Raw genomic sequence first — 19247 nt, forward strand, 5'->3', positions numbered from 1 at the left:
AAAATCCTAATTTAAATGCATGAAACTCTTGAGGCAATGACATAATAAAATGTGAAAAATGTTCAAGAGGGCATAGTTCTATAGGCGATGTAGCACATATTGTGGATTGAACAAATATTTATTGACGTAAACACCAGAAACCTGGCCTTACGTACGTCACCACAGATGTTTATTCTATATGGATTCAGTTATAAGTTCAAAATTTCCCCACTTAGGAGGCCCAGTCTATTTCAGTTTGTCTACACTTCTGCTGGGGAAAGAGAGTGACAGATACATGCAATGCATTTCAGAATCACATATCCTTCACAGAAGACAGAGTACATTACAGAACAGGGTCAGTGGTCTTCAATATAAGGCAGGCCAAGCATCTCCCTGCTGTCCCGATACTATGTACTCCTGGTGCTGCTTGGCCAGTTCTGCCCCGGCCCCTGGCTGTTCCCGAGGACCTGGGCTCAACAGAGGCCTTTACTGCACGAGCAGCTCAAGACAGCGTAGATTCCAAATGAAAAAAATACAGGTGCCGATATACCAAGCTTTATCACAGATGAGAGAGCTAAATTGCTTCCTTTCAATTGACTGTCACACAGGTCAGTGCCTGTTCTTGTTTGATGGGCCTCATCGGCATCTGCTAAGTCCTTACAGACGGACAGTTCATTTGGTAGCAGTGCAATTTCTGAGGGTGTTTAGTGATTCTGAGCTGGAGAATAGTTTTTGTCCTGTGTTTTTAGATGAATATAAAGACTCACTGACTTAACACACACAGTGGAATACTTATAAAAAACAGTAGCTGCTGACTGCCTTTTTTTTTTTTTTTTTTTTTACAAAACCTTTTATTTAAACATTTAGTAAGCCTATATTGGTTATGCATTGAAATGCTACACCTTTTGTTTATAGTGATGGAGGAGTTGAGGTTTGAAATAGGTTCTTGACAGAAATGTACAAGTTTTCCATTAGCATTTAATACCAGCTACTTACAAGAAAATACAAAACAAACCTCATCAGCTGAGCAAGAGGAACAGCTTGTTGAAAGCATTTTACCGATAGCAGAATATTCAGGGGGAACAAATAGAAATAATCACAACACTCTGATTTACAGCTGGCTCATATAAACCTTCCCCATGTTGTATTTTCTAGTATTTGCTTAAATAAATAGTTGTCACATTGGAACAGTTTCGGATTTACTGGAAGAAACAGTGGCTTGAGACCTTGTTGATTCTTAAATCACAACTAGCAACAGTATATTTCACCAATGAGGGTTTTAAGTCACATAATCTCTCCTAGAACCTACTGCAGGCAAGAAGCTCCATGACAATACAGAAAGACCTTGTCAGCATTCTGGGAAAATAATTGGAGCACTGAATATATCTGCAGAAAAGCAGCCTTTTGTGTAATTTAAGGCTATGATCTCCACCTCAGAATATTTATTTGCACTACACTGATAACTGATGGAGGTTTTATTGTTCCCCATATTTAAAATACTTTGACTGACTAAGAAAACATCCATAGAATTTTTTTTTTTTTAATGTGGCTTTCCGATTAGTGGAATTGAAATACAGATGTAGGCTATATCATGTATGTACAGTGACCTTGTCTTTCTCTTTGTAATCCTGTTGAATATAGCTCACTATCTGCAGTGTAAAGATACTGTTGGGTATCCTGATAAATCGTCACGCACACATTTCATACGAGGACTGAAAGCACCTCAAGAATGAATGGGCTGGTGTCACACAAACCATTTGATGCATGGTGTTCCTCTGAGGTGTATATTCAATGGTGATGAGTCAACAGTCATAGATTATAGTTCTGGGGGCTAACCTTTCCTATAGTCTTAAATTATGGGGCTCTTCTCCACACTCCTCTGCTTTGGCCTGAAGTGGGGATTTCTGATGTGGTGTGGAGACATAATGACTTAATGACTACCAGCAATCACTCTACTGCATAATGCGATAGCCTTAATATCATTAAGATGATTATTGGCAGTCATGCAGTCAAGTCAACAGTTTGAGATCTAAATCATCTGAGAAACTTAAAAAATACATTCATTAAATTAAGCAGAAATAAGTGTGACAGTATTTAATAACTGAGCTAATTCACTGTTGGGAAGTAAGATGCATTTGAGGATCAGTGGATTTTTTCCAGGCTGACCAAATTTAATTATTTCTAGATAATGATCTTAAAACCAATAAAGGCATAAATTAAAACAGGTAAAGTGGTACATTTTTGGGAGAATTGGATGACTTTGGCAAGGCCACCTTAATGAGTTTTTACCGCTTCTGACTTCAAAGAGAGAGCATTGCATTACAGGATTTCACTTAAACCCAATAATCCCAGATTGCACGGCTCAGACCCTGACAGACATCTGCTTCCCGAATTAGGCTAACTGGATTTAATGCTCAGGAATCTGCTTTTCTGACATAATGAACACTACTTTTTGCAGAAAGGAATTGTGTACTGAAGTCCTTTTGATGATAGAGGCTAGAAACTAACTAAATGCTTCTGCATGATCTTAGGTATTGCTGAAATTTCAGGTTAACAGTATTGTACGGGATGTTAAAATTAAATAAATCTCTAAGTACATTCTCTATCTTGGCTTCTTAATTAGGATGGATCAGATTACACTTTACTAAGTGTTTCTGTTTAGTCAATCCTAACAAAAGAAAAATACATTGAAAATGGAAGGTCAGAAAAACTGAAAGGTTTTCATATGTAATGTGTAATGCTATAATGCAGACTGCATTGCAAATTATGATTGTGGTCAGTAATGGGTTATGTGCCACCCACCCTCCCCCACCTTTCTTTCTACAGATTATTAATCTTAATTCTGTGCAGATTGAAAATGGACAGAGATTCATCAGTTACTGTGGCACAGGAAGCAGAGATTAATAGCTCATCCTGGATCAATTGGCAGTATGCGGAAGCCAATTTTTTGCACTTATGAGCAAACCATTATGGTAGTCCATTAAGAAAATTACATTTATGTGACAATCAGCTCATATGTGTGGGAAGTCAACATGCAAAGTTAATAGAAAAGTCCATTGGGGGAGGGGGGGCAGTATTCAACACAATACTAAAGTCAATATCTTTAAAGTCAATACTAAAATACAATATCTAAAGTCCTAGCACCACTGTTTTCAGTCCATCAACACATCAGCATTTTGGTTCTTTCAATCCATAGGGTCCAACAGGGCCAAGGATAATATGGCTAGTCCTTTTTGGTAGGGCTATAGACTTTTCACCTTTCACCTTAAATGGGCTTCTGCAACGATACTGTATGTCAGTTCAATATGCAGTGCCACAAACGCAGGCCACTATATAACTCAAAACCACAGCCTGGAGTTGTGCACAAACACCCTGTTTCTTTAAAGCAAAAACCAGAGCGTTTCACTCAGGGATGGGCATATGAGAATCACAGCGCTCTCATTTATTATTGAAACTGCATCATTTATTCATAGGTCTGTTTTAATCATGAAACTGTTTCTTTGAAATGGGGATTTTTAAAATACACATTTTTTTATTCTGCATTGTGAAAGAGAAAACACTGCCAAGTTATTCTACCTTTAGTGTTAATGTGGCGCCGTTGAAGGGAGCAGAAATCCATTTAAGTCAGTGACTTAATTTACACAGAGAAGACAGATTAGTTTGGAAAACGCCAAAGACGTGGATGTTATCACTCAAGCAAAACCCATTAAGAGGGAGTTTTATTTCTTTTCAACTCCACGATTACAAAAAATCCATAAGCAGCAGCAAAAAGGCATGGATTTACACCACAACTCTCTAAAAATGGCACAGGTCAGAGCTCAACAAATCAAAAATGGTTGCTCAAGTCCAAGATCCTCAGTCTCAGTACCTGGAAATGTAAATGTATTGTGGTTTCTCCCGTGACTAAGTGAATTTCAAACGTAAATTGATACAAAAAGGAATACACAAAATTGGGTCATCTTCACAAAGTAAATGGAATCACAGTATTCCAACAGGGAAGGTGATAGGGCAAACTCCTTAAAATTCCTTAATCCAAGACTATAAACCCACTGACTTCAAAGAAACATCAGACCTTGCGATCAAGTTTTTACCGCATGAGCATGTGAAAACAACATCATGTAGTTTCTTTAGTGTAATAAGCTTTGTAAATTACAAATCTAGAGGTGTTTAACTGATCACCTTACCACTGCCAACCACTTTTAATCTAGCAAAATACGGAAATAAAGAGGTCAAAGTCACTTACTGCAGATTAAATCCTGAGTTCAATTACTTTCCTAGAGATGTCAATTATATTGAAGAAATACTAAATTGCAGTTGTATAAAATAAGCCAGGAATCCCAAGTGGAAAGACTACACATTGTAAAGACGCTGCTCCTCGATGGAACAGCATATAACATCATAATCATTTAATCAACAAGGCTGTGATGAGACGCTTTTCTGCTGACATACTATCAAATCTCAATATCGTTCCTGTGCCTGCCGGCAAACTCATCATATGGGCTGCCCCCCCTCGCACCCTCAACACCCATTAAAATGCCAATTTTAGAACATCAATGCCGCAGAATCCAACTTTTACTTGCATAACACTTCACAGTAATGATAACCTTGTTTCCTCTTGGTATTGGGTACTGCCTGAAAAAATGCTTCAAACACAGCTTGAGCATTAAGTCTATTGAGAAGACGTACTGGTGCGGAGCAGGGCAGCAGCTGTATCAACACATATACTGTAGGAAAAAAACACTGAAGCACAGCATATCATAAACAAGATTACAGGGCAAAAAGCTGTCCATTCCACTGTGCAAGGAAGAGATTGAAGACCTCAGTGGAACGCAGGTTTATGAATGAATAAAATAAACTCCAGCACTAAAGGCATTTAATCTGCTTCACCTTAAACTTGCTAAAACCACTGTTTTCTTGTGCCTTTTTAACAGTAAAAATATATTTGTGCCTCTTCTGGTTCAGAGAAAAACTTATTTCGCATTGACAGCCCATCGACACTATATACTATAAAAAAAACTATATAATAAATATAAAAAAGAACAATTCAAGTTCCAACAATAGAGAACAGTAGTACGCTCAAGATTGAGGTTAAACTACTTATTAATGTTGTATATAGATCCCTATATTTAAATGCACAATACAGATAATGTGTGAGACAGTAAAGGCTAGCAAAAACAGAGATGGGTGTAGCTCCTGGTGTAAATGCAGAAACGAATGATTGACTGAATGCACCCTATTTTTGTTACACATACTTTTGCAAAGGTTAAACAACACAGTAGCAAAAGCACCCAACCAATAAATGATACTGTATGTTAACTCCTTTATGTTTGAAAATTTGGCTTCCTTATAGGAGTTGAAAGGTCTACATACCATATCATTTCAGCACTCTCCTGAATGTCACTTAACGTTCTGCAGGCAGACTGCTGAGTCTGTGTGCTCACATGCAGGGTGTGAATAATAACCTCTAGATGCTGCACTGGAGCATACAAAGTGGCTGCTGTCCTTCTTCAGCTGAAACTGTGTAAAACGACAATACTCCCTCTTAGTATGAATTGGGCACTACGGACTAATTTCACCTAAGGTCAGAGGGCAACATGTTCTCTGTTCTCCAGCTGAGAAAACTAACATTTTAACAGGTAAAATATTCACTCTCATTTCCTGCCTCCTTTCCTGATTTGCAGTACAGCTGAACATAATTCTATTTCTCAAGTTCAGAGAATTTAATTTCCCTTCAATCTGACAATAAATTATAAGTTTCACCACACCTACATTAAATGTCTCAATTGAAAAGGCAAATGTAAAAATTGCTTCTCCAGTAAAAGGCAGCACACCAGTAAGATATGTAGGACTGTGTTACATGTAACTCTAGAAGTTTTCCTGAAGCTCCCAGCACAGCACAGAGCACACATATGATCATATATGATATTGTGTATCACATGCTTTTGTAAAGCACAGGGAAGCTCAAGTAAAAAGGAACATTAAAAGCATAAAGAAAATGTACTGACAATATCACCAATAAGTTGGAGATTTTATGTAAAACAGAAATTACAGAAAGCAATTAAGTTGAGGAAAAGTGCAAAAAATAACAAAAAATCTAAAATAGCTTTACTCTTTCAATGATATCAGTTGTATTTGATTGGCATACATTTGCTGCTATTTCTCACTTTCAGCCCTGGATCACATCAGCAGTCGTCAGCAACGAGGAAAAATGAGAGAAGGGAAAAAACGTTCAGTACAAACTCTATCAGAGTTATTAATAAGGTGTTCTGGGCTCTAAGGTTAAGAGGTGCATACACTGTATGAGTAATTAAACAAGGGTGACAGATCAGCTTCCAGTGTTGACTGGGGATCAGTATAGGGCTTTGTTACTTCTACTGCATTACCATCATATTTTTATATTAGGAATAGAAGTTCATATTGGTAGACAGAGACTGTGCAGTACAGATGGCCCAAAACACTGCCATTTATCCTCAGTTCTCCAGACTGGGTGTGGTTGGCAGCAGAGAGGCAATAACTGAATGGGTGCAACCCACACGTATAGTCTAACCTCAGTGCATACAGAGCCAGAGACTCCAGCTCTAAGAAGAAGAGGAGAAAAAAAAAGATCAAATCTCGTTTAGAGCCTTAATGACAATTGCCTGAACCTCGTTTGCAAACAGCAATTCAATCCATCACTCCAGGCTTCGGGACGAATTACTGCCCAGAGAGACATCCATTAATTCTCAATGGATCTTTTGTCAACAACAACATATCTAAATACCGATCCTGAATACCAAGGCGAAAGACACTGCACATTGTGTAATTACAAGGTTAACCGGAGTAACCTTCCAGAAACCATTAATTAGGCTGCTGAGGACGATTAGACTTTTCTTTCTTCTGATGTATTGGAGTCCCTATCTCTTCTATTCACTAGGAGATAATCCAGAAAGGGGCTTATGCTACATGTGAACCATTTGATTTCAATGTGTGATTCCAGACTGGACTCTTGTCATCTTATCCCAATCTAAGGGCACAGAGGTGATCTACAGTTCTGGCTTTATCTGGAGCTTTCCTTATGGCAGTTTCATTATTCAGGCTAATTAAATCTGATCAACAATAATCCAGAGAGAGGCGTTAATAATAAATCGAATACAGAAACCCACTGTAGCATGTTGGGAGTGGGAGAGAACCCTAAGTGGGCCATCCACCAAGCATTGATTAGTATAGTTAGTGTGCTTAGAGTGCCCTCTGCTGGGAAGGATTACGAGTGCAAATTACTCAATTGGTTTAAAGCGCCAACACTTGCCTCACAGGTGGGTCTGACCCTTCTTTAAAACAATAACATCCTGGCTTACAATGCCAAGATACTGTAGTGCCACTGGATACTGGTGCCTTGAAATTCACTGAGAACCAGATATTACCTGTCACAAATTAAGAATAATATAATTAGTCATCTATAGCACTTAAAGGTTCAGTAATCTCAGGTTGCAAATGGTCTGTTTTACATTTTGATTTGTTTTTTTCCACTGCAAAATCTTTTTGAGAGAAATGTAGTGGAAAAAAAGACGCATTGGAAAATTGAGCCCTGTGTGTTGGTTCAATGTTCAACCTGCACGGTAAATGAATCACAAATTGCTTGACCAAAGAATTTTAGATTTACCAACCGAAACCCATTGTTCTAGATATTACATTGCACATTGTGAAGTGCTTCAGGGAAGAGATGTCAGAATGGAGTGTGTAGGAGGGAGGGGGAGTGGAAGACGCTACAGTAAATGAGGTTTTAAACAACAGCTTCAGCCATTTTAAATGATAATGCATCTAAAATAATTCTCTGCAATGCACTCTCTCTCAACAGAATTCTGAATTTCAGCTTTTTTTTTTACACCTTGTAGTATATACCACATGTACCATCTATTTAATTAGTATGTAAGTGAACTGTTGTGTGTGTGTTGGGGGGGGGACCTTCATAGTATCTGCAGTAAAATATACCTTTATTGCTTTGCTGGACAATGGAATGTCTCTGAATTCTTAAGAAAGACTTCAAAAACAGAAGCAGCTTCGAAGGAACCATTTGATTTGATTAAAGATAAACTACAGAATAGAGTGCATTCAGTCTGATGTACTGAGCTTCAGGGAAGAGATCCAGGCTCTGTTTAAAAAAAAAAAAAAAAAAAACAGGAACTGGCTTTAAGGCCCCTATTCATTTATTTGACTGGGGCCTTTAGGAAAGACAGCTAACAAGGGTTGCATTTGTCAAAATACAATGCATTGTGTTAACAAGGAAAACATTGTCAGAGTAATATAGTGAAATTGCACAGTACCATGACAGTGAAGTAGCTTACATATGATGCAAGAGTTGACTTAATAAAATGCATAAAGAATTAGCCTTTAAAGTACATATGTAGTATTAAATGTAGTATTAGAAACTCAGAGTAATCAGGTAAATGGTAGACCATTACAATAAAGTGAAGGATTCCAATCCAGTAAAAACTATTTATTTATTCCCTTTCCTTCACAGTGATCGTATCTGTCTTTGGAAGCTGCCTTGAACTCTTATAAGCCTCAAATGTATACAAAATAGGCTATTAGTGATTTAAAATGATGGGTGGATGGTTTGAATTTAGAAAAAGGTTATGGTTGAATTTTGCTTTTAGATAGATGTTTTAATCACATTTTCCTTCCAGCATGGGAACCAGTGCGTATTTGAATGCATTTTCCCCAATGATCAAATGTCCCCCCATAAAATAATCAATACAGCGAATGTAGAGAGAAGCCATTTTAAAGTAGTACTGGGATTTTCAAATGGGACTGAACCTTCACTACCCAGGCATAAATAAATTAACTATCCCAAATCAGCCTTCCTAAAAGTATTCTCTCAGCAATACAAAGGAATACAATGGAGAGCAATGCTTTATATGAGCTTTTTTCCTCCATAAAAGTAAGTTCTGCACTAATGTCACCAGACATCACATCAGCATGCCTAGCCTGCTCCAGATTCCAGCACACAGAGGCCGTGCCCAGCCTTCCTTCAGGGTGGACACTAGCACTGACCTGGACTGAGGATATGCTGTACATGCCGTTTCATGTTCTCATAGCACCTCCTGACTGGAAGTTTCAAGGTGGTAAAGAACAGCCTGTATATTTTGCTATGATTTGTGTGAGCATCAAGGAACCATAATCGATTGCAGTAAACCATGAAAAGTGCCGAGCTAAGCAGCTTTCTCTATGCACTGAAGCTACAACAAATGGTTGTCAAGTGTATCACAATGCATTTAAAATCAGCCTCTGCAAAAAACTACAGTTGTTGCAAATGAAGTAATTTGAGACGGATTAGAAATAAACCTGAGTAAGCACTAAAACGTGGTTTGCCACAGAAATTCATTCCCCCAGTTGGTTCTCTGTGAAAAGACTAGCTGAAATAGGACTTTGGCCCGAAACATCACTACCTCTTACCCTGCACACCCCACCTCAGTCCTGGCTGCCATTTATCAGCTGGGCACTGTGACACAAACGCTATTGCTTCCATAAAATAAGGGCATGGCTGCGTGGAAACAAATTTAACGGCTCTCACCTTCTTGACTAACAGGTCTGAAATACTCTGAGACAGGGATTCATGTGAAGCGCATAAACAAACAGTGAGAAATGTTTTGATGCACAGAAGTTGGAGGGTGTGGGGAACAGAATATGTGTATTTGTTTGATTGGCTGACAATTGGCTGAGCAGAGCATGTTTACAAATTGAACACAGTCCATAATTATAACAAAAAGGAACATCATGTATACAATCACAGATCTAACAGATTTAAAACAACCACTATAAGGTCTGCATGAATTAATCAAGTTGCCTCAAATCATAATTTGCTTCATTTATATATTCCCCTGTAAGTAACTGGATATTTTAACAATATAATGTGCATATTTCCTAACATGTACGCCTGGAAATGCACTTCCAGGAAATGGTCTTTCATTTTGTTTTATTATGGGGAGAAGGAGGTGTCAGAGCTGAAATTGTTAGAGAAATGTGACACATGCATCCTTGTTGTGCTTGTGCAATGCAGATGAATCAGCGAGATGAAGGATGATATCTCAAACGAAACAAGCTGTGCCGAAAAGGAAACTAGTGCTAATGAAGACAATGGAGATTTACGAACAAAACAACAGTGACATTATCCCAATGACTGATATGCTAATAAGGCTAAAATAAACCATCTGTTTTACTGTCACTTTTCATGGCACACTTTCCATGCCTTTTCAACTGTAAAATGCATGCATCCATCCAAACCCAATAAATTATAATGTGATGTGGCAATGACATATTAAGAATAAGAAAGGACAGTTTAATTGCTGTCAGCGAGAGATACCTGACATCACATCGTCAGCCAAACCCCTTGCTGCTCAATGTCTGAGGTGTAAAGAGGTGTGAAAACAGACTGTACTCAAATCTGACTGGGTGAAATCGAGGGAGTGCGAAAACAAAATATTCTTCCATTCTATCTTTGGAACCAGGGGTTCGAGACATGAGTCTGGTTTGCCAGTTTTTAAATGCAATGATACATCTATTTCTGTTTGTCAGGAACGGACTATAGTGTAAAGGGTGTTGTTTTTCTTTCTCATTTAATATGAAACACACACAGCCACTGTACCCCCAATTGTGCACGTCTTTCCATATCTCTCCACACTCACATGGTAATTACGATCCTGCAGATCCACCCACAAGAGCCACTGTCCAGACCTACAGATGCATAATGTATGGCCAAATATAAGCAGCCATTAAAGTGGCGAGTCCGAAACCACAGCCCAGTAAATACTAGGTTATAGTCTGGTAAATCAAAAGACATTGGAAATGAAAGCTGCCTGACAAGTCAGCAGCACAGACTGAGCATCTACGTTCTGCCATACCATGCTCTCTGTGGGATGTCCTTTACTGTAAAAAGGCTCAGATGTATATTTTTCCCCAACTTTTCTCTCAAAGTTTTGTTCTGTTTTCTCACGATATCTCACATTATCTTTTTGATTATTTAAATTCACTAATCTTAATCTTTTGTGCTCAGGATCAAAATGCCAAAGCCCCTCATCCATTCAGGCTTGCGCTCTCTGAGCAAGAGGGCTTATAAAAATATTCACAGATGTTCCCAGTCAACTACATGAGAAGATTATTATAAATGAAAACATCTTCTTGCTGCTTCTATATTGTCATCCCTTATAAAGATCACCCATTTCTCAGTAAGCTTTTTGATTATACCTTACATAATGTATGTTTCTGCAAACTGACCACATGTCTTTGGAGAGTAGCATAATATGCACTGCCAGTGAAGAAAAACTCTAGGAGCATTTCATTAGATGAAAAAGGTCACTGTTGCAAAAAAGAAGAACAATGTAAACCAGCTCAGCTACAACTGTCATGACACCCTTAGTCAACAGCCATGTGTAGCACTCGAACAATACATAGGCAGCAAAATAAGAGTCTTACCAGTAGGTTTGGCCAGTTTGGCTGAATTTCAGAGGTATACCTCATGTATTTCTGCTGCAGCACCATAAACATTATACTTGTTGCTAGCTTCAAACTGCAAATAACAGTATCAGCAGAAGACCAAAAGAGAAACTGCTGCCGTTTGTAATAAAATGAAATAAATTCAATTCTGCCTTCATGAAAAATAATATAGGAAAATGTTTACCTCAGCGTTTTGTTTTTACAAGATATAATCAGAATTATTTAAATACTTAATTCAGCATACAAATTCAATAATATTTATTTTAGTGACACCTTTCATCAGAGCCTGCACACCATAGCATTGCATTGTGCACAGTGAAGCATTTGTAGCTCAGAATTTCCTACATTTGCCTGTAATTGTACCTGTGCCCATACAGTGGGCAGTCTGAACAGCAGTTTCAATGTCAGTCTTGGCACAGATGCTAACAGGAACAATTGTGACTGAAAATACCCACATGAGAGAAAAGGCAAAATGTAGTATTCTGTGCAGGCATACTTAAATGCCAGAGTTCTTGGTTAAAAAAAAAAAATACAGTTTTTGTACAACTGTGATGTAGCCTACAGGAGTGCTTCACCAGCTAAAAAAAGTCTCTCTCCAGGGATTTGCATAGGTAGAAATACCTGATATGTTCAAAACATGAATGCAGTCATACTCATAATGAGGAAAACCACAGGTGTGATGCAATGCTCATCATCGAAATGGAAAATGCAAATTAGTTGCTGCAAAGTTTAAAGAAACATATTAAAGTATGGATACTTTTCAGGCAAAAGATGTCAGGGGTGTAACTCTATGATCTTTGTGCTGGATTACACGCATTTCCGTTCATAATGCATTATTTTGTTAACACGGAACCTGAGCTTTGTGTGTTTGTAATTTATCCCATTTCTCTCCGAGACTCTTGCAATACATGTTGTTTCTAAATTTACGATAAGAAAAAAAAAAGCGAGTGGACGTGCTAACTCGGACAGACACGAAGCCACAGTCTTCACTAAATTCACACTTAAAAGTACTGTATGTGAAATGTCACCGCCAAGACGAAGGGAGAAATGAAATGGAGATTGTGATGATGTCAAGCTCAAATACTGAAACCACAACTGCTCACTAAGGCTTCAGCCCAACACCACAAAAGCGGTACTTGCTCAGTTTATTGATTCCTGGCTCGGGTCGTTTGGTTTTCCTAGGGCAGGATGGAGGACTAAAGAAAATGTCCTAAAATGTGAAACAAACTAGCCAGTTGCCTTTCCTCATGTGTAGCTTGCTTATCGTCGAAATAGTTTTTAAGATGTTACCATTAAAATAGTCAGTCGTTTAATACGAAGTCGTGTACAGGGTCACAAATAGTGAAAACATATACTTCGGTTTATAATTTGATCACATTAGAGCCTGTGTAAGTATGTCCCATTTTCCGTCTTCCATCAGTTTGCCCCTTCCCTCAACATCCACAAAATAAATGTAGCGAAAGTAAGTAGCGATACAAAGTTATCTTCCTATAGACGCAAACTTTTAAACTTGTCACAATGTGTCTCAAATGTGTCTCTTTTTCGCTACACCGTGTTGTGTCACACAGTCGTCTTGGCGACGCAAGGCCCTCCGCAAGACCCGCCGCTTTCCTCCTCTCCACACCGCCTCCCCGGCTCCCCAGCAGGGCCAGCTATCATCTGGCACAGGGTTCAAACTCTCACTTTCCAGAGCCTCAGAAATGGGATCGCGATTAAAGGACCTCCTTACCTTGTCAAACAGCCCGGCGCTGCGCAGTTAAATGTATTATCTGGGACAGTGGCTCGGCAGGACGGGCGTGTTGAAAGCGGTAAAGCAGCGCACCTGCGCGCAAGCACGGCTCCGCTAGCGCTGGACTCGGCGGCCGCCAGGCATCACCCGCAACATGTGCGAAAAGTTTACAACTGAGAAGCACCTGACTGGCCACTGTCACAAACCCACTGCAGCCCACAGTCCGGACAGTAGGCAGTGCATTGAAAAGCCAGCGGACAGTAGTTTCATTGCCACGCTTGCATTCAGATGAACCGTATTCTGCAGAGTTGCACTTTAAAGCATACAGTTCCTCATTTAAATCATGCAGGTTTATTTTCTTTGAATATGTAATGTTGCATATAAACATTTGTATGCACACGGCCAAGGTGTATAGAAATAGGAGCTTTGTATTGCCATCAAAAAAGATTGATAAGATCTTTTATTATAATGTGTTGTTTTTTTGTATGTACAGGGAAATGCTGTTTGAGCTTCCCTGATATACTGAAGCATGTTTCACCAGTCAGTCAGGATGATGAGGAGGAATGACTTAAATAAATAAATGCACAAGCGATGACTTTATTACTTAATTTGACCAAAGCTAAATTGTGATCCTTCAAGAAAGGGGTCTAACACACACAACAAAATTGGACTGGAAAAAAACAGAAACCTACACTTAATTGCAGTAAAATAGGATGTGAACTAAATGAAACTATAGATGACTCTATGTTACAATAGGGGCCTAAAGTAGGAAACAGACAAAAAGTATCTTGGGGTACAAGGTGTGTTGTAGGGGACAGGGTGGCTGTCCATTATTTGTCGTTTTACCCTTTTCTAGATATAGTAATTAGTTTTATAGGCTAAATTCAATGTTCTTTATTGTTATGTTGTATTTGCCAGATGGACGCAATATTTCTCAGTCAAACTCAAATGGTTAGGGATTTAGTATTTTATGTCTGAAGTGCGTACATTGCTTAGATCAGCATATTAGTAGTTTGTACATACATTGCAAAATGCTGTACGTATATGGCCTAGCCGAAGAGTAAGCACAATGTATAAGAAGTGAATGCATTGCGTAGCCTACCTACCGAACAGGGAATGTCCACAGGGGTGTCTGTGATTGGTTGACATTTTGTCTTTGGGAGAACATTTCTTATGATAAATAGCTTATCCCACTGGCAAATTTTAAATAATCCTGGAATTTACTAACATGATGTATACTGTTCCTTTTTTAACACACTTAAAGATCTAGATCAAAGCAAGCCTGGAGTTACTTAATACAAGATTTTTTACAATCATAATTTAAATATTTATATATTTACTGCCTTTGAAAATTTGATAGCTGTTAAATATTTAAAATTTCATTTCGATTTTAATAATAGTTGCATTTCAGAAAACATGTCTTTTAAGGAGGATGCTCATTTCAACTCGCTAATACCGTAACACTTCAGCTTACTTCAAAGAGCTTGGTAGTTTAATTTTGTATGGCGAATTAGGAACAAGGACACAACAGTCATCAGCTGGAGTTCATTGCAATGAACCCTGCAACAGAATAGTGACAAAATATTTAAATAGCAAGATGTCATTTTTGTCATTTACCTTTTAAATCTGAGAACATTCTAATTGCATTTTTTTTATTTAAAAGGTCATCACAAAAGGTTAGCTGTATTTTCTTTTATGTTTTCTTGTTATATGATTATGATTGAGCATGGAATAGCCTTGGTGTCCTTAGGGTTGATTTTTATTTTGCCTCTTTGCCCCTTGGAACTGCCTTTTGGCCCCTGAATTTTCATATTGCCAACATTGTGGGCATGACCTTATCTTCAAGCCATGTGTATCGCAATCTCCTATAAGTAGCCTTTTCTGAGCACAGAAAAATAAAGTTGTTAAATCAGGTTTAAAACAAAACAAGATAAAATATCAAAATATCATAATTGTACCTCAATATAATATATGAAGTATTTTTTGTAAGATTCTAAAGTAATACAAGACCATAAATAAAGCTTATAGGCTTATAGACACTGTGGAGAAGAGTAATGCCATGTTTGCATCTGTACGGACCAGGCTGGTGGTTTATGAAGACACTGATGTGACGCCCGTTTGGTGTAAATTTGATGGATGGGCTAATAAAAGATGGTAATTAATTGGCAATAGAACTCACAGTGGATAAAAATGATACCTATTTAAAATGCCTGTGCTCAAAGTTTATAGCACTTTAAGGAGAGTATACTGAATATTTACCACACCCCTCAGCAAGGCCATATATAATTCTGAAAGTACTTGAATCCATTCGGGAATTAAGAGTACAGCATCAGTGTCTCAGGAGAGGTGGATAAAAGCAATAAACCACTTAAGGGAGAACTGGCACTAATGTTTCCTCGTTGGATAGTCTACAGTAAATTTTCTGGGCTAAGATTTGATTTGTAATACTTAATAGTACTAAAATAATAATTGTTTTAAAACCTGTTTTATATTTACTACATGTGGGAATTCAGCAAAATCTCATCTAGGTTACACATGGAGACTAGATTCTCTTATGAAAACAATTGTGATTTTACACTGCTATCATGGTTACATTTACCTTCACACTATTACACTATTATCCACTGTGTTTCCTGTGATTTCACATGGTATTTCTGACCTAGATTATGCTAGATTATGTATATTAGCATCTAGTGTTCTTGGGTTGAAGGGCTTTGGAGTAAGATTTCTTGCAAAGTAGGGATCTTGAGTTACCATGATTCGTCTACCCTTTGGTTGCAAATCCCCTTCATTGTTGATGTGTATGCTGAAATAGAAAGTGCACAACATTTTAAAAATAGGTCCTTCTATTTTGCAAGATCAGAGTGATATTTGCAGAGATTTGTTTGCATTTGTTTTTGTTCTGACTGCATATGTTGGAGGTATTGTTAATACTGAGTGCACATACTGGAGACTGACAGTCTTTATTTTACATTATGCTGTTTACCTTTGGCACTGCATAAAAGTGACTCATGTAAAAGGGGGAAATATACATGTCTTTAACTAGTTATTCTTTTCTTACTGTTAGTCGGTGTGTGCAGTTGAGGTATATACAAATGGAAGTGTTGTTGAGCAAAAGCCCTGCAATGTTGTGAAAAAACAACAACTTTCAAACCGTTTCAGAAAAAAAACATTGTAATAATAATTTAATTTTAATCAGTGTTCATTTACATATACATTTGTATCCGCACTGTCCAACAACAATATATTCTCTAGAGCTGAAAGGCCTTCTGCTTTCTGTTCCACCTGTGTTATTAACCACCTAATTAGCTGATTTTCCTCATATGTTACACAGATGTAAGGAGTCCGGAAAAATACCCAAACACTTCACTCACAGGTATCCTCCCCCACTAGTTTCATTCTTCAACAACAACAGTCAAACAAAAGTACATTCAGTACCAATGACATTAACAAATCAGGATGTTGCATCAAGCACAAGCCACATCCTCAAGAGACCATACTTCGTCATTACCTACTCATTTCCATGCATGAAAACTCAAAATATACACACAACACAACAGAAAGAAACAGAAAATACCAAAGTTTATGATTCCAGATTATTATTATTATGGTCATTATGATTATTAATAATAATAATAATAATATCATCATCATTATTATGTATTCCTTATTTCAACAGATATTCAAGTTTTACATGTTTTGGTGTTTCTACTTAGATTGCCATTTGCCATTATATAACTGAACAATTCATATCTAGAGATCAGCAATTCAGGACACTCTCAGTTCCCTGATGAAGTGGTGTGGAGTCAGACAAGCAGAAATGCTCTTCCAAACCCCAGATTCTTTCATTCATCTCTGAGAGGCAGTTTCATCAGATACTGCACAGCAGCTGGCACGTCAAACACAGGCTGCCAATCATGACAGATGAAAACATTCCAGGAATATGCAAAAAAAACTGCAAAAACTGCAGTTTAGAGTTAAGATGAGGTATTAGGACCAGGTGTTGGGGTAGACAAAAGAGTGCAGTTAGGGTTGGGGGTTGCGTGTAGAGATATCTATGCAGGCAAGCAACAGAAAAAATCGTATTTCGTATCATATCAATACATCAGGAAGTACTAAAATAACAGGAAACAGAGATAATAACAAAACTTTAAAGGGAGTGTCAGAGAAAAAGGTGCTTTTGTTGCCACATAATAGAGTATTACAAAAAAATATCATTTTAGATATACATTTTACAGAAACACCACAACCATTTAACAGGGTTTTTTCTTGCATGCAATAATGGGGTTTATGTCAAACCCTATTAGTAAGTCTTAAAGTTAGAGAGGAATAGAAAGAATAGAATTTCTGATCCTTTATTGTCATCATCAGTGTAATACGTCTACTTAGGTAAGACTGATGGAAGTCATTTCATTGTGTAACAAGATTACTTTCGTCATTTGTAATCTGGCTGGAAACACAGATAGAAGAATGGTCTTCTATAGAAGAAGATGCCACAGCCTTAATCTCTATTTGGGTCACACACACACAAACCCCACACAGTTAGATAATTGAGCTGTGTTCCCTCAACATAAAGAAGCTCAAACAAAGCTCAAGCAAATAATAATAATAATGCAATAATAAACAAAAAGTCTTGCCATTGTTTTGACACAAATGTCTAGATGAAATAACCCCCCTGTAAATGTCACATTGTGTCTGCTAGCCTGAGGTCAACATTTTTCCAGTGCACTGACACAGGAGCTCACAAGACTTATTTTATTTCTGTAATATATGCAGAAAACAAACTGGAAAGGACATACAAAAATACTGCTTATTTGTCAAATTTGTTTTTGTTTATTTTTGTTTTTCCTGACAAACAAACATAAAATATTCCCAGACACAATGGACTTCTGTTGAGTGACCTAAAGATCCTAGTAAACCCTCAAACCTGCAACACCTCACGTACCAGCACTCTGACGGCTGTTGAGTTATTCCCTAGTATTCTTCACAAGGCTACGAGCCTGGGCCCCAAGGGAACTCAATGAGGGATCCTATCAGCAACCACACCACACACTCGAGTCTACTTGTGAAAAGAGTGTTTGGCTTTTCTCCCATTCGTTCCAGCTTGGCTGCACTGCCGCCTTTCACCAGTGGAGTCGCACGGAGATCTAACCCCCAGCCGATGTGCTACAGAGCCCTGTCCACTGCCTTGTCCTCAGAGTTAAACTCCTGCTTGTTGGCCACCCTAATAAAACATGCCAGTGACTCAGAGAGAGACTTAGTGCAGTGACTCAGAGATAGACTGCCCCTCTATCAATAGCGCCTTACTTGGCTTAAATAAAACACTCTCTGTATTTGTATATTGTACAGCACCTCGGCACTGTTGTGTGCAACTATTATATGCTAGAATAGCTAGAGGGCAAATTAGATGACAAAAAAGTGAAATAGTGAGAAAGTACCTGACCAACAGGCTGCTTCATTCATCTGTAAGTGATATTCTATGCTCGAGAGGTTCTTGTAAAAACTAGTAGTAAATGCCTGGCTTTGCGGCCTTTCTTTCTGAACACCTTAAGAAACCAAATTCACAATACAGTGGACACCTTGGGTGCTTACCAGTCCACACAGGATAAAGAACATAAAAAAGGGTCTTGAAGAAGCTCACTGTCCTAGTATGGCATTCATACGAGCATGATCATATGTATTGTAATCTAGACAATGGCTGAAACAGTAAGAAAAGGTCAGATTGGTGAACTTATGAAACTGAAAATGATTGTCCTGTGTGCATTGTGAGGAATGAGGGATACCACAATGGCCATGTTGGTTTCCTGAACTAACCATTGCCATCCAACAGTCTTGTAACCAAAAGCAGTGTTGCACTTGGAGTCAATGCCCAGGTGTGTCTAAAGCACTCATAAAGCATCTACATGTCTTTCTGCCACCATTCCAGCCACCACATCTATCTGAAAGGACTTCCTATACAGCCCGAAGCCAGGCTACAGGTGGCTGCTTTTAACTTTAATTGGCTAACCTCCGTGCAGGCTCTCGAGCATATTTTGTAATTGTGCGAGGAAGTGACAACAGGAAGTCTAGC

At 38.2% G+C, this 19247-nt stretch overlaps 1 protein-coding gene across 2 annotated transcripts in view; it reads right to left on the bottom strand.

Annotated features, from left to right (window-relative positions):
• Positions 1-13401, bottom strand: part of klhl5 (kelch-like family member 5) — an 85842-nt gene extending 72441 nt beyond the window's left edge. The window contains exon 1 of one of the 2 annotated variants that reach the window (XM_066720532.1): positions 13178-13401. The gene's annotated coding sequence lies outside the window, so the exon portion shown is untranslated. The remainder of the gene's footprint in view (positions 1-13177) is intronic. The other variant, XM_066720531.1, reaches the window with a different exon arrangement.
• Between the last annotated feature and the right edge of the window lie 5846 nt (positions 13402-19247).

Source organism: Amia ocellicauda, chromosome 13 (genome assembly GCF_036373705.1).
Source record: "Amia ocellicauda isolate fAmiCal2 chromosome 13, fAmiCal2.hap1, whole genome shotgun sequence".
NCBI lineage: Eukaryota > Metazoa > Chordata > Actinopteri > Amiiformes > Amiidae > Amia > Amia ocellicauda.